A 27,551-nucleotide genomic window follows, 5' to 3' on the forward strand; every position below is an offset into this window, starting at 1 on the left:
TAAACCTGATTTGTTATCCTCTTTGACTACTTTCCCCCCTTTACTGTCCTACCTCCCATTGTTGGTTATCGATGTTATTTTCCATTTCCTCTTCCTGTAATGTTTTGCCAAGGATTTTTTGAAGAGATGGTTTTCTAGCTGCGAATTCTTTTAACTTTTGTTTATTGTGGAAGGTTTTAATTTCATCTTCTAACCTGAAGCTTAATTTCGCCGGATACACGATTCTTGGTTGGAGCCCATTGTCTTTCAGTGTTTGAAATATGTTATTCCAGGATCTTCTAGCTTTCAGAGTCTGTGTTGAGAGATCAGCTGTTATCCTGATTGGTTTACCCCTAAATGTAATCTGCTTTCTTTCTCTTGCAGCTTTTAAAATTCTCTCCTTATTCTGTATGTTGGACATCTTCATTATAATGTGTCTAGGTGTGGATCTCTTATGATTTTGCACATTCGGCGTCCTGTAGGCTTCTAGGATTTGGGATTCTGTCTCAATCTTCAATTCTGGGAAGTTTTCTCGTATTATTTCACTGAATAGACTGTTTATTCCTTTGGAATGGAGCTCTGTGCCTTCCTGTATCCCAATGACTCTTAAATTTGGTCTTTTGATATTGTCCCATAATTCTTGGATGTTCTGCTCATGGTTTCTTAGCAGACTTGCTGAGCTGTCTATGTTCTTTTCCAGTTGAAATACTTTGTCTTCATTGTCTGATGTTCTCTCTTCTAAGTGATCTACTCTGCTGGTTGTATTCTCAATTGAGTTTTTAAGTTGGTTTATTGTTTCCTGCATTTCTAGAATTTCAATTCGTTTGTTTTTTATTACCTCTATCTCCCTGTGAAATTGATCTTTTACTTCCTGGATTTGTTTGTCAATGTGATCTTTCATTGTCTGATTTTGCTGTCTCATGTCTTCCTTGAGACTCCAGATCATCTGAAGCATATATATCCTGAACTCTTTATCTGATATTCCATCTGTTGCAGCTATTACCTCTTCTAAAGTTGAGTTGACCTGCATTGCTTGTGGTCCTTTCTTTCCTTGTCTTTTCATACTGTTCGCGTTTCTTTCTGCTTGGTGCAACTGTTGTGTTTTGAAATTTACCCCCTATTTATTTATGTTGCTCTTGTATACTTGAAAAGTCTCCCTTGCAGGTGCGGGCGGCGGCTGTGCCCCTACTCCAATTGGGGTGACGTGTCTACCACGCTGGCGGCTCTCTGGGCCTGTTCCGGGAGTGGAAGGCAGCTCTGCTCTGTCCCTATTCCAATTGGGGTGTCGTGACTACAATGTTGGCAGGTCGCTGGGCCTGTTCCGGGCGTGGGCGGTGGGCTTGGCTGGCGGGATTCCACCTAATGGCAGTCCCTAACCTCCCTGCTTGCTAATTAATGGCTTCTCTGAGGCGCCACGCCTTCTGTAGCTGCGGGGCAGGCCACGCGAATCTGTTGGCCTGGATCTCCGGGGCCCTGCTGCAGGCTGCTGGGATCCCTGGCACTCTATCACTTTGATTTTTTCTGCTTGCCCCTCCCCCAGCGCTGGCTAGCCAGGTTTCCTTTTGGCTGCTACTGGGAGGAGGGGTTGGAGGTCAGGTGTCTCTGGTTTCCCCCTAGTCTTTATGGAGGCTCAGCTTGATACTCCCTCTCCCGGCAAGCCTAGGAGAGATTTTATGCGAATTCCCGCTGTCTGGGGGGTGAGCTGAATGACACCGACCTGTTTTGATGTTGCACTCTGAAGGAGAGTGGCGGTGTATCCTTCAGCTTTCCCGGATGGTGGCCGCTGACTGCCTCGGTGGAGTGTCCACTGTGGGGGATGGGACTGTACCGCTTCCTTCCCCTTCTGAGATCCCGTGCTCAGCCCACGGGTCCGTGTGGGCTTGGCTGGTGGGATTCCACCTAATGGCCTTCCCTAACCTCCCTGCTTGCCAATTAATGGCTTCACTGAGGCGCCACGCCTTCTGTAGCCGCAGGGCAGGCCACGAGAATCAGTTGGCCTGGATCTCCGGGGCCCTGCTGCAGGCTGCTTTTACCAGGTGAGTTTAAAGTCAGATTTCTGATACAGGAAGATTTTCAAGCAGCCTTGAAGTTCATATTTCAATCTGGAAACCGGAAGTTGGCTTTCTGCTCTTTGCTTACTTGCAGTTCAACAACCTCCCACTCTCTTTGATCTCCTGTATCTACACTTTACCTCTAATTCCAGGGACACCTGTGAAGGAGGATGCTACGTACCATGGAAGAGGCACCCTTTATCTTTCTGAAGATGCCTCTGTTTGACCCTTTCCTGAAAAACATCTGTGACCCTCTACAGCACTAGATATATAATGGGGGTATGGTATCAAGCAAGAGAAAACAACTTAAAGAATTTAAAGCACTGATTATGAAACATCAAAGACAACTTGTGGCTACATAAATATATTGTATGGGGTCTGCCTTCATCTTCCTTGTTTTTTTTTTTTTTTTTTTTTTTAACCAGGTGAGTTTAAAGTCAGATTCTCCCATCCTTTCTCCCCATTTCCCATTCTCCTTCTTCTACTAAGACTTCCTTTCAATCATCCATTTATTTGGTTCTTTTGACTTATGGATAAAGGTGAAATTCCCTGTGGTACATTTATACATGCACATAACATGATTTATTAAGAATCCATTCTGCATTGCCTCCTCTGACCTCCACTCTGCTTCTTGATCTCCTTCTTCTACATTACTGATCTTCCCTTTATCTTTATTATGATTTCTCTTTTAAAAACTCCTTCTTCTGCATGCTCTTGGCAAAGTCAAGCGCAATTTTGCTTTGTCTAAAATATTCATGTGTTCTTCCACACAAAGAATGCTTTTTTTTTTTTAAAAAAAAAAAACAGCTTCATCTGCTGTTTGGAAAATAATTATTGTATTCGAGGCCTCTTGTGAAATGTGCCATTCTACCAAGTAGGAAAACATACTGTACTAAATGACTTCTAGGACAAGATATTAGGTGAGCAAAAGAAAGTAATATTTATTGAGCATCTACTACCTGCTGCCATTGTGCTATTACACAGAGGTGTCATATTTATTATTCACTACAATCTGCCATAAATATTACCCGTGATTAGTATATAGGGAACCTGAGACTTACAGAAATATTAAGTAACTTTCCCAAATCACACAGCCAAAACCCAAAAAAAACCCCCAAACAAAAACAAACAATAAAACACCCCCCAAGATAAATTTTATATAATAAGAGACACATTTTACAATGACAGTGAATCACAATTATATTTTGTGTGCAAACATAATCATTTCCATTTTGCAGATACTGCAAGCAAAAAAGATGGACTTTCCAAGATCATCATCTTGCTGTTTGTAAACTGAAAATCATTTTAAGTCATTTCACTATCAAAATTTATATTATAGTTCAAATGAAGTTGTATTAATAAGTGTACTATATTTCTTAAAATAGCTTGGAAATATATGGTGGAATTATTATCATTATTTAACAAGAGTTTATAAAAGGTATTTTTCATGTTTTTATTAGCTTTAAAATCAAAGTGGAGAAATAAAGCTGAAATTGGCTTTGGATTATTCAGAAAGACATGACATTACCCTTTCTGGATGTGTCATAGGGTAGTGTCTTGAGGTTTTAGCTCCTGCCTACCCTAGGAATATTTCTTTTATTATATTTATATTCATTCTTCTCCAGATCTAAAGTTTCTCTTCATTTTTTCTCCTATCTGAGATTTTCTTGAGCACTTATGGAGAAAAGGGCTGTTCTTTTTACCAGGAACTCTTGGGCTTTCTGTTTCTAATTGGAGATGTTTCTGTTTTCTTATTGGAGATGGAGGGTTTCTCCTAGTGAGATATGATTTCCCTGTCTTGCAAAGAGTTGGACTGGGAACTCTCATGTCACACTCTCATTGAGTCTTTATTGGTTCTGTTGCCCCTAACCACCCACCACTCACTTTCCTCTGTGATGCCGTAGCATGAAATGATGAGACTTGATTACCGTGTACAAATTCCCCAGAAAAGCACCAGTACAACCTGTTGATCAGACTTCCTGCAATAAAGGTGAATGCCACACAGCAGAGTCTTAGTAACATAACAAGAGAGTGGGGAAGGATACCTGGAGGGTCTAGGTTCTGAGCCAGATGAATTCTAGATGGGGTTAACAAGCCAGAGAAGTAGCTGGGTTTGAGCAGAGTTTATGTTATGGTTTGTATATGAGATATCTCCCCCAAGCCCTGTGTAAATGCAGGAATAGAAATGATTAGATAATTAAAGCTGCACCTAATCAGTCCATCCTAGTTTGAAGGAACTAACTGGAGGAGGTGGGTGACTGAGGGTGTGTCCTGAAAGGGGAAGATAGGATCTCTGCAGCCCTTTCCTTTTTCTCTCTCTACTTTCTGGCCTCTGTGCAAGGTTTCCGTGCTCCTCCATCATACCATTTTGCCATGATGTTCTGACTCACCTTAGGCCCACAGCCATGGAATTGGCTGACCGTAGACTGAACCTCTGAAACTATGAGCCAAAATACACTGTTCTTCCTCTAAGTTGTTCTTGTCAGGTATTTTGGTCACAGCAATGAAAAGTTAACAACAGTTCATGACATAATATCTTTTGATTGATGGACATAGGAAGCTGAAGGAATTGAGGCAATCTTCTTAAACCGTTGGTTAATATTGATAAGTAAACTATTTTTGTTAGTCACAGTCTTAACTTTTAGGAGCAATTATTTGCTACCATAGGTAGCTAAGTCACTTTTGCTTGTTCTCAGTGTAGCTCAAACATCAACAAAAAAAGTATACTAGATTCCAATATTGCTTAACACAGAGAGAGGAAAGCATGTTGGTTTTAGTTATCAGCAACACATTTTAACTATTAATTTTGTTTCTTGTTCTTTTTAAAAAACAAATCTATTGCATTAGGAGAAATTCAGTCATATTCCATTTAAATAATCTCCCACCCCCAAATCATCTTGCATATTTCTTTTTTCTTTTATCTTTTTTTTAAAAGAATGCAATCCAATTCATTACAGTGGAATGCATTACAATTCTTATTACACATATACAGCACAATTTTTCATATCTCTGGTTATATATAAAGTATGTTGACACCAATTTGTGTTTTCATACATGTACTTTGGATAATGATGTCCATCACATTCCACCATCATTGCTAACCCCCTGCCCCCTCCCCTCCCCTCCACCCCTCTACCCTATCTAGGCCCTAATCTTCATCATGTGGGATTAGGCCCCCACTTCCTTTATAAGAATCCTATAGTGCAAGAATTAAAACTAAGAATCAATAAATGGGATGGATTCAAACTAAAAAGTTTCTTCTCAACAAAAGAAACAATCTGTGAGCTGAACAGAGAGCCTACATCCTGGGAGCAAATATTTACCCCTCACACATCAGATAGAGCACTAATCTCTAGGGTATATAAAGAACTCAAAAAGCCAAGCACCAAAAAAAAAAACCCAAAAACAAATAACCCAGTCAATAAATGGGCCAAGGACCTCAACAGACACTTCTCAGAAGAGATTATACAAACAATCAACAAATATATGAAAAAATGTTCATCATTTCTAGCAATTAGAGAAATGCAAATCAAAACTACTCTAAGATATCATCTCACTCCAGTCAGAATGGCAGCTATTATGCATACAAACAATAATAAGTGTTGGTGAGGATGTGGGGAAAAAGCACACTCATACATTGCTGGTGGGACTGCAAATTGGTGCAGCCAATATGGAAAGCAGTATGGAGATTTCTTGGAAATCTGGGAATGGAACCACAATTTGACCTAGCTATACTTCTCCTTGGTCTATACTCAAAGGACTTAAAAACAGCATATTACAGGGACACAGCCACATCAATGTTTATAGCAGCACAATTCACAATAGCTAAACTGTGGAACCAACCTAGATGTCCTTGAGTAGATGAATGGATAAAAAAAATGTGGCATATATACAGAATGGAATATTATTCAGCAATGAAAGAGAATAAAATCATGGCATTTGCAGGTAAATGGATGGAATTGGAGAATATAATGCTAAGTGAAGTTAGCCAATCCTCCCCCCAAAAATGCTAAATGTTTACTCTGATATAAGGATGCTGATTCATCTTGCATATTTCTGATAGTATGGTTTTTAAATGTTCAGAAGTATCAGTATTTCCTAATGAATGTGAGCAGAGGTTGATATTTCTCATTCTGATGTTGGCTTCTTATTTAAAGCAATTGCAGAAGATATAGATTGTGAAAGTTGGATTAATGAGAAGCAAATAAATATAAATAATGATAAATTCTGGGAAAAAACTCAATATCCTCTTTTTTTCTTTTGAAAAATTTTTTTAATCTTTATTCAATGCTTTTTCCTTTTCCAGAGAAAATGCCAAACAAAACTCAAGTCAGATAAAGTAATATTAGAATCCATTTGGATTCTTTTCTGTGTTAGGAAATTGAAATCCTGGTGTTTTAGTACCTGAATTGTTTCAGGTGTTCAGCTCCAAATTCCTACTTTCTTAACTGCCTTAAGCTAATACGTCCTTACTAGAATAAATACAATTCTCAACAGAGGTTAGATTTTGCATTATGATTTCTTTTTTTTGAGGGGGGGGGTTAATTTTTTTAATTTTTATTTATTTATTTTTAGTCATACATGACAGTAGAATGCATTTTGATATATAATACATACATGGAATGTACATATATCAATCATATTGTCTGTTCTATTCTGCTGCCCTTCCTATCCTCCCTACTCCTCCCCTCCTCTCCCATCCTTTCTCTATCCAATCTAATGTGACACACTTTTTTTTTCTTTTTCTCATTACAACATCACATATGTATTCTGTAAAACAATGAGGTTCTCCTCCCATCTTCTGTGCAACTCCCCTTCTCCCTCGAATTATGATTTCTTTAGGGAAAAATTTGTTTCAATTTTATAAGCAGAAGAAAGGAAAAAGAAATGTGGAATTCTGCAGAAAAGGTTGTAGATTTCCACAGCTACTTTATTTTGCATTGCGATTATGAAATTTAAAATCACAAACATATTGAAAATCAAAATTGCCAGAGACACTCCTGAAAAAAGCCAGTTCCTTTTTGATTCCAGTGCTATTTTAATATCACATAATTGTAAAGAAAACACCCCACCCTTCTCCTGAAGTAAGAGGCCTCTTTTCTCCCTGAAGATATTACTGTTGATGGGGAAGAACGTCTCAATTAATAAATCTCTGCACTCTGACAGTGTGGGGACGGAGTGGGAGTCAAGCCTCTACCTGGGCCAGGCATGACTGGGAAGCAGAAGTCTATTTTGTCCCCAAGACTCTAACTTCTTAATTTTTTAGGCCTCAGCGTCACTCCTCTGTGTTTCACCCAGATGGCCAATGTCACATTCTCTATAAAACCTGAACAGGACTCCTTGATAAGAAAGGAAAAGTCTCAGTGTTCAAATCCAGGATTCTAGGATGTTCTGTGCCATAGATCTCATAAATTTGACTGTACTGAGTGGATTCTAAAAGGAAAAAAATGTACTCTCTCTCTTCAGAAAAATTGCTTTCTTCCTGCGCCATTTCCCCCTTATTAACGAAAGACAAAAAGAAAAATTATTTTACACACAATTTGTGTTCTCTTTGTAAAAAAAAAAAAAAAGGGGGAGGAGGGAAATAACCCAGATTCAAAATCTCAAGGATCAAATGTTTTCTCTCATAGAGATAGATAGAATGGGATAAAAATTAAAAAGAGGCATGCGGAATCTAATGAAAATAGAAGGGAATATAATAACATAGAGGAAGGGATGAGAGGAAGGAGGCCTTGGGGAAGTATTCAGGAATGAAATCTACTGAAATATGAATATACCACAATGAATCTGTATGTGTGTGTGTGTGTGTGTGTGTGTGTGTATAAATAACACTACTCCTACTACTAAATGGGAGATCAGTAAAGTAGAGAGCAAGTGGATTGGGGAGAGAGGAGAGGAGGGAAAGGGAAGGCATTGGGGAATGAGACTGATTTAATTTTGTGCATCGGCCTCAGTGAAATAAGACTCAGAAAGTCAAGGGTGAAATGTTTTCTCTCCTATGTGGAAGCTAGAGCAAAATAAGAGAAAAAGGGGGGGGAATTCCATGAAAAATAAAAGGGAGATCAATGGAATAGAGGAAGAGAATTGAGGGGAGAGGAGGAGGGATGGAAAAAGGGAAGAACTGTAGAATGAAATTGACCAAATCATGCCATGGACCTACATGATTAGACTACAGTGAATTCCACCTTTATGAATATCTATAAAGCACCATTTAAAATAAATAAATAAAAGAAAGACCAGTAGAAAAGAGGAAAGGATCAGGGGGCCTAAGCAGGGAAAGAGGAAGCACTGGGGATTGAAATGGAATAAATTATATTCCACACACATATGATTATTTCAAAATGAACCCCATTCTTATGTATAATGATAATACACTAAAAAATTATGTGCATGTATAAGTATGATATAATGAATTCCACTATTATGTCTACTTGTAATGCACCAAAAAAAAAAAAAATTGGACAGTCCTCACTTATCTTTCCTTCCTCATCCTTCTGACCTCATTCTTTCTGAGACATACCTGGAAACTTTCTAATTTACAGTCTAAAGCAATCCCAGAACACCTGAGACCTGGTGTTCTGGAGGTCTGCTGAGCTAGGGTCATCCTTCATCTCTCATGTTTTGTCTTGGTCGTTTGATAAACGTTCATCTGAGTAATTTCAACATGTCTCTTCACATGCAGTTGGTATCTATTCATGCACTATAAAATCTCAACCTGAGTCCATGTCCCAGAAAATCACCACCACTCCCACCACCACCAACAACAAGAAAACAAATATAAAAAAGTAAGTGATTCATGTAAGGCTAGCCAGTGCTTTGACAGTTCTTTGCTATGCTCTGTGTGCTAAAATCACATCTGTATTTCTGCTGTCCCCTCCATTTTCCCGCGGTCCTTCCAGATAAACCTGCTGCCTTGTGCGCGGGAGTGCCCGTTACTTTCTCTATGGTTCCTGTTCCCCTTAGGACAGCCTCTCTCTGAGGATTTTCTCTGGTTCCCTGCAGGCTGGCTCTGAGGAATTGTAAATCTTGCAGCCAAATGGCGAGTCCTCAGCCCAAATAGCAGCCGTGACCTCAGCTCCGCAGAGATAAAGTTTGCCCTCTGTTTCTGAGAAGCTCTGCCTTCTCAAGTTCATTTTGGCAGCTAGTGGCTTCCCTGAAACCGTTTGCTTACACAGTGTAGACCCAGCCAACAAACAGCTGGAAGTCTCTGGACATCTTCATTTAAAATCTGCAAAGAGTTAAAAGTCCCAGGGGAGAATTAGGCCAAAGGCACAAGCCAGAGAGGGCTTAAAAGGCCCTTCAGCGCACGCCGCTGGATGCTCACTTGCTGGGGGTACCCACCTGCCCTGCAGCCCGCTGCGCCTGGGGCTTCCTGCAGCTGGATCCCAGACGCACGCACTGTGCAGTAGCAGCGCCCAGCCGCTCGGGGCAGCCTCTGGAGAGCTGGGGCCGACTTCAGGGTCCTAAGTGTCCCCAGACCCCGGGGAAATCTCGGTGAGTGTTGGGTGCAAGGCAGGGGACCTAAGATGGGTGGGCAAGGGAGCCCAGGACAGATTTGTGGGTGTGAGCTGCTCCGGTGATTTTGCCCCGGTTTGATGCCCTAAAATCCAGGTTCTAAGGAACTTTGCAAATGTTTGAGACTCCAGTTCTGAAAGGCTAGACTTTTAGCGGTGCTGTGGTTCAGACCACCAGCATCTTCATTCTCTGCAATCATGTTAGAAATGCAAGTTCATGGGCCCTGCACCAGACCTGCGGAACCAGAATCTCTGGTTATGGGAATTAGGAATGTGAGATTAACAAACCCTCCAAGGGGTCCTCAGTGCAGCTGAAGTTTGAGAAACCTTGCCCTAGATGTCATTTAGTCTAATACTTGGGCCCCTAACCCCAACACAGGAACCCCCAAATAAATAGCAATGGGTGACTAAACTGTGAGCTGTAAGCATTAGTGTATTCCAATATAACAAAACACTTGGAAACATTCGTGGTTTGTTGTTATTCTGTCTCAAACTGTAAACTGTTAATGAGATTTGCTCAAAACAGCAGTCATGGCTTCAATGAACGTTTTGGATTTTCTACTCTGTTTCAAGACACCAAATAAGGTTCTTCCAAAGGCTGAGGGAGTTGCTTACTCTAAGGCTCTCCAAACCTAAGGCTTGCTATTGCTTTAACCAGGAACCTTGTAATTTGATGCAGTGTTCTATCCTTCACATGGGTTTTTATTCAGCTGCTCCTTCTGAAAAAGAAAAAAAAATGTTTTTTTTTTTTGGTTATCCCAGGGTGCCAGGTTAGATATTTTGAAAGAGGTATATTTACTTCATGAATTCTGAACAAAAATCCTTTGGAAGAATTTGCTCCAGAAAGACATATTTTCAATATCTAAGTTTATGATGTTACAACCTCTAAGTAGAATCAGTAGGGATCCTGAGATTTCTTATGAATTGGAGTAAAAAAGGCAATTCCCTGTGGTTCTGAATCATTCCTTCAGGTGAAGCAGGATCATCATCATTGCTGAGGAGCTGACACATTGGATATTTGATGATGAAGGCACAATTACAGTTTGTTGTGGGCTTTGTTTCTTTTTCTTCTTTGGTAACTTAGCTTAAACATTAAGTCTAAATTCATTAATGACTTATTCTGAAACTCTGGTTCAAATTTCTTTGCAGATGATTTTTGGTTTTCCTCTCTCTTCAGTGGGTGGATGAAGAATGTAGAGTTTTTTGGTATTTGTTTTTTAAAGATTGACTAGCTTCACTTAGCATAATCTGCTCTAATGCCATCCATTTCCCTCCAAATTCTATGATTTTGTCATTTTTAAATGCAGAGTAATACTCCATTGTGTATAAATGCCACATTTTTTTAATCCATTCATCTATTGAAGGGCATCTAGGCTGATTCCACAATCTTGCTATCGTGAATTGTGCTGCTATGAACATCGATGTAGCAGTGTCCCTGTAGCATGCTCTTATTAGGTCTTTAGGGAATAGACCGAGAAGGGGAATAGCTGGGTCAAATGGTGGTTCCATTCCCAGCTTTCCAAGAAATCTCCATACTGCTTTCCAAATTGGCTGCACCAATTTGCAGTCCCACCAGCAATGAACAAGAGTGTCCTTTTCCCCACATCCTCTCCAGCACTTATTGTTGTTTGACTTCCTAATGGCTGTCAATCTTACTGGAGTGAGATGGTATCTTAGGGTAGTTTTGATTTGCATTTCTCTGACTGCTAGCGATGGTGAGCATTTTTTCATGTACTTATTGATTGATTGTATGTCCTCTTCTGAGAAGTGTCTGTTCAGGTCCTTTGCCCATTTATTGATTGGGTTACTTGTTGTCTTATTGTCTAATTTTTTGAGTTCTTTATATATTCTGGTTATTAGGGCTCTATCTGAATGACTCCTCTGATATAAGGGGAGGAAACAAGGACAGGGTAGGGACGAAGAGCTTGAGACGAAGATTTTCATTAACAGGGTTGAGAGGTGGGAGGGAAAGGAAACGAGAAGGGGAATCGCATGGAAATGGAAGGCGATCCTCAGGGTTATACAAAATGACATATAAGAGGAAAGGAGGGGTAAGACAAGATAATTCAAATGGAAGAAGTGATTTACAGTAGAAGGGGTAGAGAGAGAAAAGGGGAGGGGAGGGGAGGGGGGATAGTAGAGAATAATATAGACAACAGAATACACCAGACACTAGAAAGGCAATATGTCAATCAATGGAAGGGTAACTGATGTGATGCAGCAATCTGTATACGGGATAAAATTGGGAGTTCATAACTCATTTGAATCAAACTGTGAAATATGATGTATGAGGAACTATGTAATGTTTTGAACGACCAACAATAAAAAAAAAAAAAGAATGTAGAGTTTTGATATGGGACTGGCCATTATCATTCCAAATTATTTCCCCAGAGTTTCCTATCTGTCACATGGTTATGACACTGAATCATTATCAATATACTAAAGCTGAGAAAATATTTAAGATGATGATCATATGGTTAATTATGTATGTGTTTTACATTAAAACGTCTAAAAGTCTTGTTCATAGATTTCAAAAGCTAATCACTGCTTTGTTTGAAAACATAGTTGGTAATGTCAGTAAAATTGGGAGCTGTCACTTAGAATGTTATAAGACTGCAAAAATAGTTTGCCACTATAAATATTCTGAATCAGAGCTGCACATAGAGCTGGTTCATAAGTAGTCAATGAGCATATGCTCAGCATCATTCTATGATGAAGTGCAAGGTTTACAACATATGTCTTGTTTTCATGGTATCTCATGCTGTGATTTTTCCTCCAAGTTCAAATCACCTTCCAAAAGGGAAGAATTTCCGACCCTGAAACATTTGCCTAAACCCTCTGTTTCTGAGAGTGGAGGATATGTATTAACTTAGGATGTGTACTTTTCTTGGTATTGCAGTTTGCTTTGAAGATGTCCCTGTCAATCTTATAGGATCTCAGATTTAAGTCTATCCTGGGCAGGTGCAAAAGGAATGGAAATGGCACCAGGCAAAGTGGGAACCTGAGATATGAATGAAATATACGTGTGTCCTTTGAGGAAGTTCTGGCTGGTGGTGTGTGTGGCTGTTTTGTCACTCCCATCCCTGGTACTGTATGATACTGACCTAGATTCCTCTGACCTGTTTGAATTCTCATTCTTCAAGCCACCATGGGGGTGTGTGTGTGGGGGATGGGCATTCTGCCATTTCGGATGTAGATCTCTGAAATGTCACTATGCAGTTCTACATTATTTGATGGTCCCAAGTGATAGTTCAAGTCTTCTCCCTTAGAATGGAATAATTTACTTCGTTAGCTAGTTGTTATCTTGGAAGATAACAGGAACATTAAAGGACCAGAATAATGGAATCAGAGAAAGATAGTGTAGTGCAGGGAAAAAGCATCATCTATGTAGTCAGGGCCGGCAAAGTTTTGGGCAAGCTATGCTACCTCTTTGAGCTTTGGTTCCTTCATTTGTAGGGTGGACATAATTGTATGTACCTTATAGAGTTGAAGTAAGCATTGAGCCTATTGGGTTACTGGTGTTGGGGTCCAGGTTCTTGCATCAGCAACAAAGAATGGAGGAAGACATGCAGAAATAACAGGCTAAGCACAGATTTATTGAAGATGAAGGTGAAAGCAACACTCTGTAAGATAGAGCAGAGTGGGCCAAGTAGGAGATAGAGGCTCGAGCCCAAATGTTTGGAAATTCTTGTCATATGTACTAAGCTGTGAGCTGTTCACCTCCATGCATGGGCTGACTGAGGGACATACCCATTTGCTCCCATTGATTACCTTATGATACCTCATTAGAATACTACCACATTACCCCCATTGATTATGTTATGATTTAATTGGAAAATGGTCTATTTTACCTCCATTGGTTGCTTTAGAATACTGACTCTGTGATGGAGGTCATCATGGCAATAACTTATTGTAAACAGGGACTTGATGACTCATCTCCTATCTTGTACTCCTGTTGGCATGTTTCTCATACCCTGCCTCCACCATCTTGGTGTCCCTGAACTTCTACCTAACAATTGAGTGAAACATTGATTATATATTGAATACATACCAGCAGCTGTTAATATTGAAACTTTACAGCTAATTACCTAGGCTAATCTTTTGTTTAACAATAGGGAAACCAAAACAGAAAAAGAAGAAAATCGTAGTGTAATAATCTAAATACAAAAACATTGCTAAAGAAGGGTATTGCCAGATCTTTTTAGTTAATAGGTAAATATAATTTATAATTTTCTCATATTTTATTCACTAATTATTGATATAGGATGATTGTTAAAGAGTTTATTTATGGGGCTGGGGTTGTGGCTCAGCGGTAAAGTGCTCACCTAGCACGTGCGAGGCACTGGGTTCCATCCTCAGCTCCATAAATAAATAAATAAATAAATAAAGGTATTGTGTCCAACTACGACTAAAAAATAATTAAATAAAAGTTTATTTATGTATTCTTATGCATACTAAATACCATTGTCTGGACTTAGATTACATAAACTATGAATAGGTTGAGCCGCAAAAGTGGCAAATCAAAATAGCAATTTAGACAAATCATACATTTTCATTGTGTAAAATAAGTCCACCAATAGGCAGTGTAGATTAATAAAGGGGAACCATGATTATCAGCGGCCAGGATTCTTTTTGCCTTTGTTTCTACCTTTTTCGGCAGGGAGCTTCCATCTACAACATTGCTCTATGTTCACAAGCTGGCTATTGGAGCTCCAGACATTTTGTCTGCATTCCATGCAGCAAGAAGGAAGATGCTGCAGATAGATCTATTTTCTTGCTGAGTCATCCACCTTCTGCATATATTTCATTGGCTAACCTTACCTATAAAGGAAATTCAGAAATGGGTTTTTATAGCTGAGCACATTGCCCTATCCACCATTCTCTGAATAAAAAAGGAAGGAATAGGAAATATTGGAATATTGGGTAAGCAACCAGACATTTGCAATATTGGAACAAGGAAAGAATAGTTCTTTAGAGAATGGCAAATGGTGTTGGTTGTAGTGGGTAGTGTGTGTATGTGTGTGTATGCATGTGCATGCATGTATGTGTGTTGGAGAAGAGGGAATGATAAGCAAGAGTGTGCTAAAGCTGCAGGGCAACTGGATGGCTTGAAGTATTAGGAAAAAAAGAGTTTCCCCCAAATAGAAATACTGCAGGTGGGAAATTAGAGGAATGGCGATGAATTAATCTAGGTCTTGAAGCAGTTTACGTAAGTGGCTGTATTTAAATTCCATTGTAATCTTGAGAGGTAAAAAGAACAGATTTTTTAAATTATCATTTCATTGAGGAGAAAGTTGAGGATCAGATTGATAAACCCTTGCTGAGGACCATGGGCCCACTTGGTTCAGAGCTGTTCTAGGCCTTAGCTCTTCTGATGCTTCAGTCCTTATCCTTAATAGAGAGGAGGAAGGAGATAGAAGAAATGAGAGAATGAAATTTACAAATTTCCTTTTAACCATGTGATAAGAAAAAAATATTTGGAAAGAGGGAGACATAATCAGATTTTACAAAAAATTTTACTATTTTACAGTAGTATAACGATTTAAGACCCCATCTATTGGGGCTCAAATCAGCATTGCACCACTTGATTAGCGGAGAGACACTTGAACAAAATACTTAAACATCATTTTTTTTTGTCACGTGGAAATATCGTAGTTCTTGCCTCATAGGGAAGTTGTAAAGTTAAAGAGCAAGAGGAGTGACTGGTTCGTAATAAGAATCATGTATGTGCTTAAAGTTCTACATCGATCCTAATTAAGAGAATCGATTAAAAATTATTAAACCTAAGGACTATATTAGTTAAGAGAGCTGACAGCAAAATAATTTTCAAAAAACATGGTAACCATTTAATAAAATGGCAGCAAGCAATTAAAGTAGAAAGAGAGGCAAATTTCTATTCTCAATAGTAATAAACTAGAACATAGCTGAGAACTGTGATTGTGAAATGTGTAGGACCAACTCCTGTTGGACCCTGCATACCTCAGCTTACTCCCCCTGCAAACACACATCCAAAGGCTTCACAGAAAACCTAATACACAGGAATGAACCTTATCCAAAAATATTCCCAATAAAAAGGAAACATTGGTTACACTTAAAACAAAGATGAAGCATTGTTCTAGTCAACAGAAGAGAATTACTCTAAACTCAACATCAGAGAACTCAGGCAGTATTATTCAAGGGCCCCAAGAAAAGCAAGAGATAATGGGAGGCAAATCCAGAAACTTCAGAAAGAAAATAAAACTATTTAAAAACCAACACCCAAGTTAGAAGCAGTACTATGTAATTCAGCCTTTTGGAAAATGGAGTTTTGATTTAGAGGCTTTGGAAAAAATCACCTTGGTTACGGAATACAAAGACAGATAAAGTTAAAGAGAGTAATAATAATGGAAAACAGATCAAAAAACAGCATAGGACTAAATAGACATTCTGGGGGGGGGGGGACAAAGGGAACCAAACATAAGTATAAAAAATTGCATTTTAAAATTTCAAACTGTCATTTCAAGATGTGTTATGGATTTAAAATAGCTTTTGGGGAAGTTGAAGGAAACCAGAATGTATTAAATGAATGTGTCATAATTTTTCAATTTGAGAAAGAGTCAAATGTGAAAAAGATGCATCTTTTAATTAAGGAAATGTGGAATTAGATGAAAACTTGCCCAAAGCAAACAAACATCTGAATTGGCAGATGAAAATTCTCACCGAGGGGCTGGCGTTGTGGCTCAGTGGTAGCGCACTCACCTAGCAAGCATGAGGCCCTGGGTTCGATCCTCAGGACCACATAAAAACAAATAAAAGTATTGTGTCCAACTACAACTAAAAAATAAATATATTAAAAAAAATTCTCACCGAGTGGAGCAGGGGCTTGGCCACGTACATTCACGTGCATCACTTGCACCGCGGGAACCCAGACCTGGTGAATATGGCGGGAATGCCGCCCCTGGCCCCGCAGCTGGAACAATTGTTGAATCTGCAACTTCGAGAGGCGGATCCTGAGGCCAACCCAGAGGAGGAGGCCACTGCTGCCAGAGTGATTGACAGATTTGATGAAGGGGAAAATGGAGACGGTGATTTCCTGTCGGTGGGTAGCATTAGAAAACTGGCATCAACCTCCCTATTGGATACCCAGGGAAGGGTGTGGAGTTGGAGATTCAGAGGGACTGGGTCTTGGGGAATCTGATGAGGATGATGCGATTGCTGCTGAGGAACAGGATGCTGAGGAGGGATGGGGAGAGCAGCCTGGCAGGGAGGAAGAAGAGTAGAAGCCTCTCTGCAGAAACACCAGGTTTCAGTTTCCAGAGCATTAGTGACTTTGAGAAATTTGCCAAGGGAATGGATGACCTTGGGAGCAGTGAGGAGGAGGAAGAGGAAGAGGAAGAGAGTGGCATGGAAGAAGGCTACGGCGAGGAAGATGGGGGAGGGTGAGAGTGAGGACGACAGGGCTGGAGACAAGAGCAGTGAAGATGATGGTGTCCCGATGACCTTCTCCAGCGTCAAGGTTTCTGAGGAAATGGAGAAAGGAAGAGCAGCGAAAAATCAGAGAGCACTGTGGCACCAGCTCTTGGAAGGAAGGATCAAACTACAAAAAGCTCTGATGACAATCAATCAGCTGCCTCAACTGGATGTTTTTCCTGTTTTCAAGGACAAAGGTGACCCAGAATTTGCCAGCGCCTTAAAAAAAAAAATAGTCACAAAATCCCTTAAAGCATTGTTGAGGTCATTGGTAGATCTTCAGGAAGAGTTACTTTTCCAGTATCCAGACAGTAGACATCGAATAGATGGGATGAAACCCAAAGAGGAAAGTGAGGAGATTTCTAGTGAAGATGATTAACTAGTGGAAGAGAAGAAGCAGAGATGGATGACTATCCCAACTTCATGACAAAGTGTTTCGCTGACTTCACAGTCTACAGAAACCGGACACTGCAGAAGTGGCACGATACAATCAAGCTGGCTTTGGGAAAATTGGGGAAGGGTTTTGGTGCCTTTGAATGCTCAATCTTGACTCAGATTGATCATATTCTGATGGACAAAGAAAGATTACTTCGAAGAACACAGACCAAGCGGTCTATCCACTGAGTGCTTGGCAAACCTGAACCAGTAGCTCAACCTGTCCCAGAGAGTTTGCCAGCAGAACCGGAGATCCTTCCTCAAGTCCCTGCCAATGCTCACCTGAAGGACATGGATGAAGAAATCTTTGATGATGATGACTTTTACCACCAGCTCCTTCAAGAACTCATGGAACGAAAGACCAGCTCCTTGGATCCCAGTGATCAGGTAGCCATGGGAAGGCAGTAGCTTGCAATCCAGAAGCTACAAAGCAAAATCCACAAGAAAGTAGTCAGGAAAGCCAGCAAAGGAAGGAAACTTTGGTTTCATGTCTTTAGCAAGCTCCTGAGCTTCATGGCACCTATTGACCATACTACAATGAATGAGGATGCCAGGACAGAGTTGTATCGATCTCTTTTTGGCCAGCTCAACCCTCCTGATGCCGGCCTTGGGGGTTGACTTCGCTGTCTCCTTTGCCGTGGGCCTCCTTGCACCCCACCAGTCCTGCCGGCTGCTCACCCAGGAGGCAGCTATGACTCCATAGGGGCTGAGTGGCCAGGGAATCCCTGGGAAGGTGCTTTGCCCAGAACGTGTGCCTAGTGCCTGCAAGGCACCTCCCCGCGACCTTTAACCATCACAAATAAAGAGTATTGTCACTGCTAAAGAGAGAGAGAGAGAGAGAGAGAGAGAGAGAGAGAGAGAGAGAGAGAGAATGAATTTAGGAAAAGAAAGGAAAAGAAAGACATGACAATTAAGAATTCAAGCCTGTGATCCCAGCGGCTTGGGAGGCTGAGGCAGGAGGATCGTGATTCCAAAGCCAGCCTCAGCAAAAGTGAGGTGCTAAGCAATTCAGTGAGACCCTGTCTCTAAGTTTTTTTTTTTTTTTTTAAAGAGAGAGTGAGAGAGAGAGGGGGACAGAGAGAGAGAATTTTAACATTTATTTATTTATTTTTCTTAGTTCTCAGCAGACACAACATCTTTGTTTGTATGTGGTGCTGAGGATCCAACCTGGGCCGTATGCACGCTAGGCGAGCGCGCTACTGCTTGAGCCACATCCCCAGCCCCGCCCCCCCCTCTCTAAGTTAAAAATATAAAATAAGGCTGAGAATGTGGCTCAATGGTCGAGTGCCCCTGAATTCAATCCCTGTTAAAAAGAGATTTATAGCCACATGCTGTATGTGGCTTTTGTTATATTTCTATTGGATAGCCCTGATTTAGATGGCTCTGGATGGCAAGTTGAAAAGATATCAGAAACACATTCTAAGTCATGCATACCCCCATTATGTATAACACAGTCCCCTTGTTACTCAAAGTGGTGACTGAGAATCAGAGTTTATACAATGCAGACTCTCAAAGCCTACTCCAGAGCGACTGAATCAGTATGCAATTTTACATGCCCAGGAAATTCATTAAAACTTGGGGAACACTCTCAACCCAGCTGCATTGAAAGGGCTATGGGTGCATTGGCAGAGACTTTGATCTTCTTAGCCTGGGGCTGTGGGATGGAAAGCCTTGAGTTGAGATCCTAAAGAACATTTTCATCTTCTGTGTGCATCACAGATCTACAGTTATGCTGCCCAAGAGCCATTTGCCTTATGTGGTTACTGGGTATTTGAAATGTGGCCAGTCTGAGGTGAGATGTGCTATAGAAATAAAATATTCACCAGATTTTGAAGACTTAGTATGAAAAATGAATGTCAAGTTTCTCATTAAAATTTTTTTGTATTGCTGCGTGTGGTGGCACACACCTGTAATCTCAGCTACTCAGTAGGCTGGGGCAGGGATATCACAAGTTGGAGGCCAGCTGGGGCAACCTAGTGAGACACAGTCTCAAAAAAGCAAACAAAACAAAATGAAAAACAACTAAAAACTGAAACAAGACAGAAATTCCCTCTTTCATCACTTCTATTCAACATAGTCCTTGAAACTTTAGCCAGAGCAATTAGACAAAAGAAGAGCTCAAACTATCCCTGTTTGCCAATGACATGATCCTATATTTAGAAGTCCCAGAAAACTTCCAGAACTCATAAACTAATTCAACAAAGTAGCAGAATATAAAATTAACACCCATAAATCAATTGTGTTCCTCTATGCCAGTGATGAACCAACTGAAAAAGAAATAGGAAAACTATCCCATTCACAATAGCCTTAAAAATAATAAACTACTTGGGAATCAATCTAACAAAAGAGGTTAAAATTCTCTACAGTGCAAACTATAGAACAAACAAGGAAATTGAAGTCGATCTTAGAAGATGGAAAGAACTCCCATGTTCTTGGGATAGGTAGAATTAATATTGTCAAATGACCATACTATCAAAAGTGCCATACAGATTCAATGCAATTCCTATCAAAGTTCCAATGATGTTCTTCATAAAAATAGAAAAAGCTATCATGAAATTCATTTGGAAAAATAAGAGGCCCAGAATAGCTAAAGCAATCTTTAGTGAGAAATATGAAGCAGGAAACCTCCCAATATCAGAACTTAATTTTTTTTTAAATACACGACAGCAGTGGAAGGCATTACAATTCTCATTACACATATAGGGTACAATTTTTCATATATCTGCATATAAAGTATGTTGATGCCAATTTATGCCTTTATACATGTACTTTGTTGGTATTTTTTGCATTACAATTCTTAATACTCATATATACCACAATTTTTCATATCTCTGTTTGTATATAAAGTATGTTGACACCAAATTCAAGTCTTTATACATAAACTTTGTATAATGATGTCCATCACAATCCACCATCCTTGCTAATACCCTGCTCCCTCCTTTTCCCTCCCACCCCTCTTCCCTATCTAGAATTCATCAATTCCTCCCATACTCTCCCTCCCTACCCGACTAGAGTCAACCTTCTTATATCAGAGAAAACATTCGGCATTTGTGGTATTGGCTGACTTCACTTAGCATTATCTTCTCCAATGCCATCCATTTACCTGAAAATGCCATGATTTTGTTCTTTTTTATTGCTGAGTAAAATTCCATTGTGTATATATGTCACATTTTTAATCCATTCATCCACTGAAGGACATCTAGGTTGGCTCCACAGTTTAGCTATTGTGAATTGTGCTGCTATAAACATTGATGTGGCTGTGTCCCTGTAGTATGCTGTTTTTAAGTCCTTTGGGTATAGTCCAAGGAGAGGACTAGCTGGGTCAAGTGTGGTTCCATTCCCAGTTTTCCAAGGAAACTCCACACTGCTTTCCACATTGGCTGCACCAATTTTCAGTCCCATTAGCAATATATGAGTGTACCTTTTCCCCCACATCTTCTCTAACACTCATTGTTGTTTGTCTTCATAATAGCTGCCATTCTGACTGGAATGAGATGATATCTTAGAGTAGTTTTGATTTGCATTTCTCTGATTGATAGAGATGATGAGCGTTTTTTCATATATTTGTTGATTGATTATATATCCTCTTCTGAGAAATGTCCGTTTAGGTCCTTAGCCGATTTGTTGATTGGGTTATTTGTTTTTTTGGTGCTTGGCTTTTTGAGTTCTTTATATACCCTAGAGATTAGTGTTCTATCTGATGTGTGAGGGGTAAAAATTTGCTCCCAGGATGTAGGCTCTCTGTTCACCCCTCAGATTGTTTCTTTTGCTGAGAAGAAACTTTTTAATTTGATTCCATCCCATTTATTGATGCTTGGCTTTAATTCTTGCACTATAGGAGTCTTATTAAGGAAGTTGGGGCCTAATCCCACATGATGAAGATTAGGAACTACTTTTTCTTCTATTAGACGCAGAGTTTCTGGTTAGTTCCTAAGTCTTTGATCCATTTTGAGTTCAGTTTTGTGCATGGTGAGAGATAGGGGTAGACCTTACATTATAGTACAGAGCTATAGTAACAAGGACAGCATGGTATTGACACCAAAACAGACATGAAGACCAATGGAACAGAATAGAAGACACAGAGACAAACCCACATAAATACAGTTACCTCATACTAGACAAAGATGACATAAACATACATTGGAGAAAAGATAGCCTCTTCAAAAAATGATTCTGGGAAAACTGGAAATCCATATGTAGCAGAAGGAAATTTAACCCATATCTCTCAACTGCAGAAAACTCAACTCAAAGCAGATCAAAGACCTAGAAATTAGACCAGAAATCTTATACCTACTAGAAGAAAATGTAGACTCATCACTTCAACATGTTGGCATAGGAACTGACTTTCTCAAGAAGGCTCATAAAGCACAAGAAGTAAGATAAAAAAGGAAACAGTCAAGAACATGAAGAGAGAGGATACACAATGGGAGAAAATCTTCGTTGTGTGTACCTCACATAAGGTGTTAATTTCCAGAATATACAATGAACTCAAAAAGCTTAACACACACACACACACACACACACACACACACACACACACACACCAAAACCAAAAACAAATTACCCGATCAATAACTGGGCAAAGAAACTGAACAGACTCTTCTCAAAAGAAATACAATCAATAAATATATGAAAGATGTTCAACATCTCTAGCAATTAGAGAAATGCAAATTAAAACTATGATGAGATTTCACCTCACTTCAGTCAGAATGGCAACCATCAAGAATACAAGTAACAATAAATGTTGGTGAGGAAGGGCACATTCATACATTGCTGGTGGGACTCAAATTGGTGTAACCACTCTTGAAAGGAGTGTGGATATTCCTCAAGAAACTAGGAATGGAACCACCATTTGACCCAGTTATCCCATTCCTCTGTCTATACCCAAAGGGCTTAAAATCAGCAAACTACAATGGTGTAGCCACATCAATGTTTATAGCAGCTCAATTCACAATAGCTAAACTGTATTACCAACCTAGGTGCCCTTAAACAGATGAATGGGTAAAGAAATTGTGGTATACATACACAATGGAATATTAGTCATAAAAAAGAATGACTTTATCACATTTGCCAGTAAATGGATGGATTTGGAGACTATTATGCTAAGTAAAATAAGCCAATCCCAAAACCAAAGGTCAAATGTTCTCTTTGATATGTGGATGCTAACATACTACAAGAGAGTGGAGAAGGGGAAGGATAGATATTCAGTAGATTGGACAAATGAGAATGAAGAAAGGTGGATAGGAAAAGACAAGACAGTGGAATGAATCTGAAATAACTTTCCTGTGCATGTAAATGAATACACTACAGTGAATCTCAACATCATGTATATTGACAAGACTGGAATCCTAATTAGACTTAGATATACTCCATGTTTGTATATGTCAAAATTGATTCTACTGTCATGTGTAACTAAAAAACAAACAAACAAAAACAAAAAGAAAAAAAAAGCTGGGGATGTAGCTCAGTGGTAAAGTGCACCTAGATTCAATCCCCTTTTCTGTCCCTCCTTCCTACTGCTCATTCTCCTTCTTCTACTCCACTGATCTTCCCTATATCTTTATGACATTTGATCCTGCTCTCATTGTCCCCCTTATTTTGCTCTGGCTTTTGCATATGAGAGAAATAATTTTCTGAACCTGGCTGATTTCACTTAGCATGATATTCTCCATTTGCATCCATTTACTGGCAAATGCTATAATTTCATTCTATTTTATGACTAATATTCCATTGTGTGTGTGTGTGTGTATGTGTGTGTGTGTGTTTGTGTGTGTGTGTGTGTGTGTGTGTATTTTCTTAATCTATTCATCCACTGATGGGCATCTGAGTTGGTTCCATATTTTGGCTATTGTGAATTATGTCTGGAAAGCTATTTGGCTATTATGAATACTGATGTGGCTGTATCACTATAGTATGCTGATTTTATTCCTCTTGTTTAATTATCAATGAGTGGGAGAGCTGGGTCATATTGTGATTTCATTCTTAATTTTTAGAGCAATAGACAAAATTCTTTCCAGTGATTGTACTAGTTTACAGTCCAACCAACAATGTGTGAGTCTATCTTTTCCCCCACATCCTCATTAACATTTATTATCATTTGTATTCTTGATGATTGTCATTATAATTGGAATGAGATGAAATCTTAGTGTGGTTTTGATTTGCATTTCCCTGATTGCTCGAGATGCTGAACATTTTGGTTATGTATGTGTTGACCATTTGTGTTTCTTCTTTTGAGAAATGTGAAATGTCTGTTTAGTTCTCTTGCCCATTCATTAATTGGTTTATTTATTTATTTCTGGTGTTAAGCTTTTTTTTTTTTTTTTTAAGAGAGAGTGAGAGTGAGAGAGAGAGAGAGAGAGAGAGAGAATTTTCAATATTTATTTTTTTTTTTTAGTTCTCGGCAGACACAACATCTCCGCCGGCATGTGGTGCTGAGGATCGAACCCGGGCCGCACGCATGCCAGGCGAGCGCGCTACCGCTTGAGCCACATCCCCAGCCCCTGGTGTTAAGCTTTTTGAGTTATTAATATGCTAGAAATTAATCCCCCTGTCAGAGGAGAAGCTGGCAAAGATTTTATCGCATTCAGTAGGCTCCCTCCTCATTCTCTTAATCATTTCTTTAGCTGTGCCTAATCTTTTAAATTTGATGCCATCCCACTATTGATTCGTGGTTTTGTTTCTTGAGCTTTACGGGTCTTGTTAAAGAAGCTGTTGCCTACATTAATACGTTGGAGTGTTGATCCTATGTTTTCTTCTAGCCATTGCAAAGTTTCTGGTATAATTCTTAAGTCTTTGATATGACTTTTGTGCAGGAAGAGAGATAGGGATCTAGTGTCTTCAATATACGTATATCTAGTTTTCTTAGTACCATTTGCTAAAAAGGCTGTCTTTTCTACAACACATGTTTTTTGCACCTTTGTCAAGTATGAATTGGAAGTATGTGGCTTTGTCTTTGTGTCTTCTATTCTATTCCATTGGTATTTGTGTCTATTTTGATGCCAAAACCATGCTACTTTTTTTTTTGTAGTTGTAGTTGGACACAATACCTTTACTCTATTTATTTATTTTTATGTGGTGCTGAAGATCAAACCCAGGGCCTCACACTTGTGAGGCAGGAGCTCTACCACTGAGCCATAACCGCAGCCGCCATGCTACTTTTGTCAGTACAGCTCTGTAGTATAATTTGAGATCAGGTGTTGAGATAACTCTTGCATCTCTCTTCTTGCTCAGAATTGCTTTGTCTGTTCTGGGTATTTTATTCTTCCAAATGAATTTTAGAACTGTTTTCTCTAGTTCTGTGAAGAATGCCATTAGTGTTTTGATGGGGATTGTGTTGAATCTGTAGGTTGCTTTTGATAGTATGGCTATTTTGGAAATATTAATCCCACCTATCCAAGAACATGGGAGGCCTTTCCATCTTATTGGGTTTTCAGTTTCTTTCTTCAGTGTTCTGCAGTTTTATTTATAGACATCTTTTATTTCCTTGGTTAGATTAATTCCCAAGTTTTTTATTTCTTGAGGTCATTATGAATGGAATAGTTTTCCTGATTATTTTCTCAGCAGAATCACTGTTGGGAGTAGAGAAAAGCTATTGATTTATGGGTGTTGATCTTGTATCCTGTTACTTTGCTGAATTCATTTATCAGTTCTAGAAATCTGCTGATGGAGTTTTTGGATCTCTAGATATAGGATCATGCTATCAGCAAACAGAGATAGTTTGACGTCTTCTTTTCCTATTTGTATCCCGTTAATTTCCTTATCTTGCCTAATTGCTCTGGCTAGTGTTTCAAGAATTATAATAAATAGAAATGGTGAGAGTGGTCATTCTTGGTTTGTTCTTGATTTTAGAGGAAATGCTTTCAGTTTTTCTCTGTTTAATATGATGTTGGCTTTGGGTTTGTCATATATAACCTTAATAATGTTGAGGTAAATATCTTTTTTTAAAATTTTATTTATTTATTTATTTTTTTGAGGTAAATATCTTTTATCCATAGTTTCTCCAGCATTTTAAACATGAATGGTGTTGAATTTTATCAAAGGCCTTTTTTTTGCATTTATTGAGATGATCATATGTTTTTTGTCCTTAATTCTATTTATGTGGGAAATTACATTTATTGATTTGTGTATATTGAATCAACCTTGCACCCCTGGGATTAAATCCACTTGATCTTGGTATATTATCTTCTTGATATGTTTTTGAATGTGGTTTGCTAATATTTTATTAAGGATTTTTGCATCTATGTTCATCAGGAATATTGGTGTATAGTTTTCTTGATGTGTCTTTGTCTGGTTTTGATATCAGGGTTATTATTGCTTCATAGAATGTATTTGGGAGTGTTCCCTCCCTTTCAATTTCATGAAATAATTTGAGACAGTCTGGTGTTAGTTCTTCTTTAAATGTTTGGTAGAACTCAACTGAGAATCCATTTGCTTCTGGGATTTTTTTAAATTTAAAGCCTTTTAACTGCTGTTTCAATTTCATTACTTGGTACTGGTCTGTTTTCTGTGTCTTCCTGGTTAAATTTGGGTAGATCATATGTGTCTAGAAATTTGTCAATGTATTTTAGATTTTACAGTTCATTATATCATAAAGACTTTTATTGCATTGATCCTGTGTATTGTATTTTTCTTCTCAGTTTCATTAATTTAGTCGCTAATCTTAATTATTTACTGTCTTCTACTGATTTTGGAATTAGTTTCTTCTTGCTTTTCTAAAACCTGAAGATAGAGCATAAGCTTATTTATTTAGGATCTATTTTTTAATGTAAGCACTCAGTGCTGTTAATTTTCCTCTTAGAACTTCTTTCCTAGTGTCCATAAATTTTGATATGTTGTATCTCTGTTCTTACTTGTTTCTAAGAATTTCTTGATCTATTCTCTCATTTCTTCAATGAGAAGACAATTGTTCAGTATTCATGTGTTTATGTGGTTGTTTCTATTATTTTTCTTGCTGTTGATTTCCAGTTTCATTGATTATAATCTGATAGAATGCATAGGGTTATAACTTTTTTTGTATTTACTAAAGCTTATGTTGTGATCTAGAATATGGTCTATTTTGAAAAAGGTTTTATGAATGTCTGAGAAGAAAGTATATTCAACTGTTTTGGGGTAAAATATTCTGTAGATGTCTACTAGGCCCATTTCATTTGGGTCAGAAATATTTTTATTGATTTTATGTTTGGATGACCTATTGGTGATAAGTGTGTGTTGAAATCATCTAGTATTATTGTTTTGGGGGTCTACTGGTTATTTAAAGTCAAGAGATTTTTTTAAAAAATGTAATTGCTGTGCTGGAATTTGGGGCATATATATTTACTATTATTACATTTTATTGTTGGATTGCCCCATTTACAGGATGTAGTAGTTTTCTTTGTCTCTTTTGATTAGTTTTTGCTTGAAGTCTGCTTTGTCAGATATGAGAAAAGCTACTCCTGCTTGTTTTTGGATTCCATTTACATGGGAATATTTTTTTCCCATCCTTTTACTTTCAATATGTGTATCTTGTATAAAAAGATGAGTCTCTTGCAGAGTTTTCTTGGATCTTGTTTTTTGATCCATTCTGATAACCTGTATTTTTAAGCTGGGGAGTTGAGACCATTTACATTTGGTTTTATTATGGATATGTGTTTATAGTTTCCTGCCATTTTAATTTGTTTGCTATATTTAATTCTGCCCTGATTTTCATTTATTTGTTTGCTCTTCTAGTGATCTTCACCTTTTTAAGAGCTTTGGGCTTGTTTTTGGGTTCCTCTGTGTGCAGTATATCTTTGAGAATTTGTAGTGCTGGCTTGATGGTCATGAATTCTTCTTTTTTTTTTCATTTTCATGGAAAATTTTTATTTCTACTCTGATTTCAAAAGAGAGCTTGAAATATTTCATTTCAGGTCCTCCTTTATTTTAGGGTCTTGGTTGAGAAGTCAGAAGTGAGTCATATTGGTTTGCTTCTAAATGTGACCTGACACTTTTCTTTTGCAGCTTTTAATATTATTTCCTTTTTTGGGGGGTGGGTGGGTAGCAGGGATTGAACTCAGGGGCACTCAACCACTGAGGCACATCCCCAGCCCTATTTTGTATTTTATTTAGAGATAAGATTTCACTGACTTGCTTAGCACCTCGCCATTGC

At 38.7% G+C, this 27,551-nt stretch overlaps 1 protein-coding gene and 1 pseudogene across 1 annotated transcript in view; both read left to right on the top strand.

Moving 5' to 3' along the window:
* Positions 1–9,467: 9,467 nt before the first annotated feature.
* Col6a5 (collagen type VI alpha 5 chain) overlaps positions 9,468–27,551 on the top strand; it is a 158,252-nt gene continuing 140,168 nt past the window's right edge. Inside the window, exon 1 of the mRNA XM_026383975.2 lies at positions 9,468–9,524. The gene's annotated coding sequence lies outside the window, so the exon portion shown is untranslated. The remainder of the gene's footprint in view (positions 9,525–27,551) is intronic.
* On the top strand, positions 16,464–18,046 carry LOC113179360 (protein AATF pseudogene; annotated as a pseudogene).

Source organism: Urocitellus parryii, chromosome 2 (assembly GCF_045843805.1).
Source record: "Urocitellus parryii isolate mUroPar1 chromosome 2, mUroPar1.hap1, whole genome shotgun sequence".
In the NCBI taxonomy this organism is placed as follows: Eukaryota; Metazoa; Chordata; class Mammalia; order Rodentia; family Sciuridae; genus Urocitellus; species Urocitellus parryii.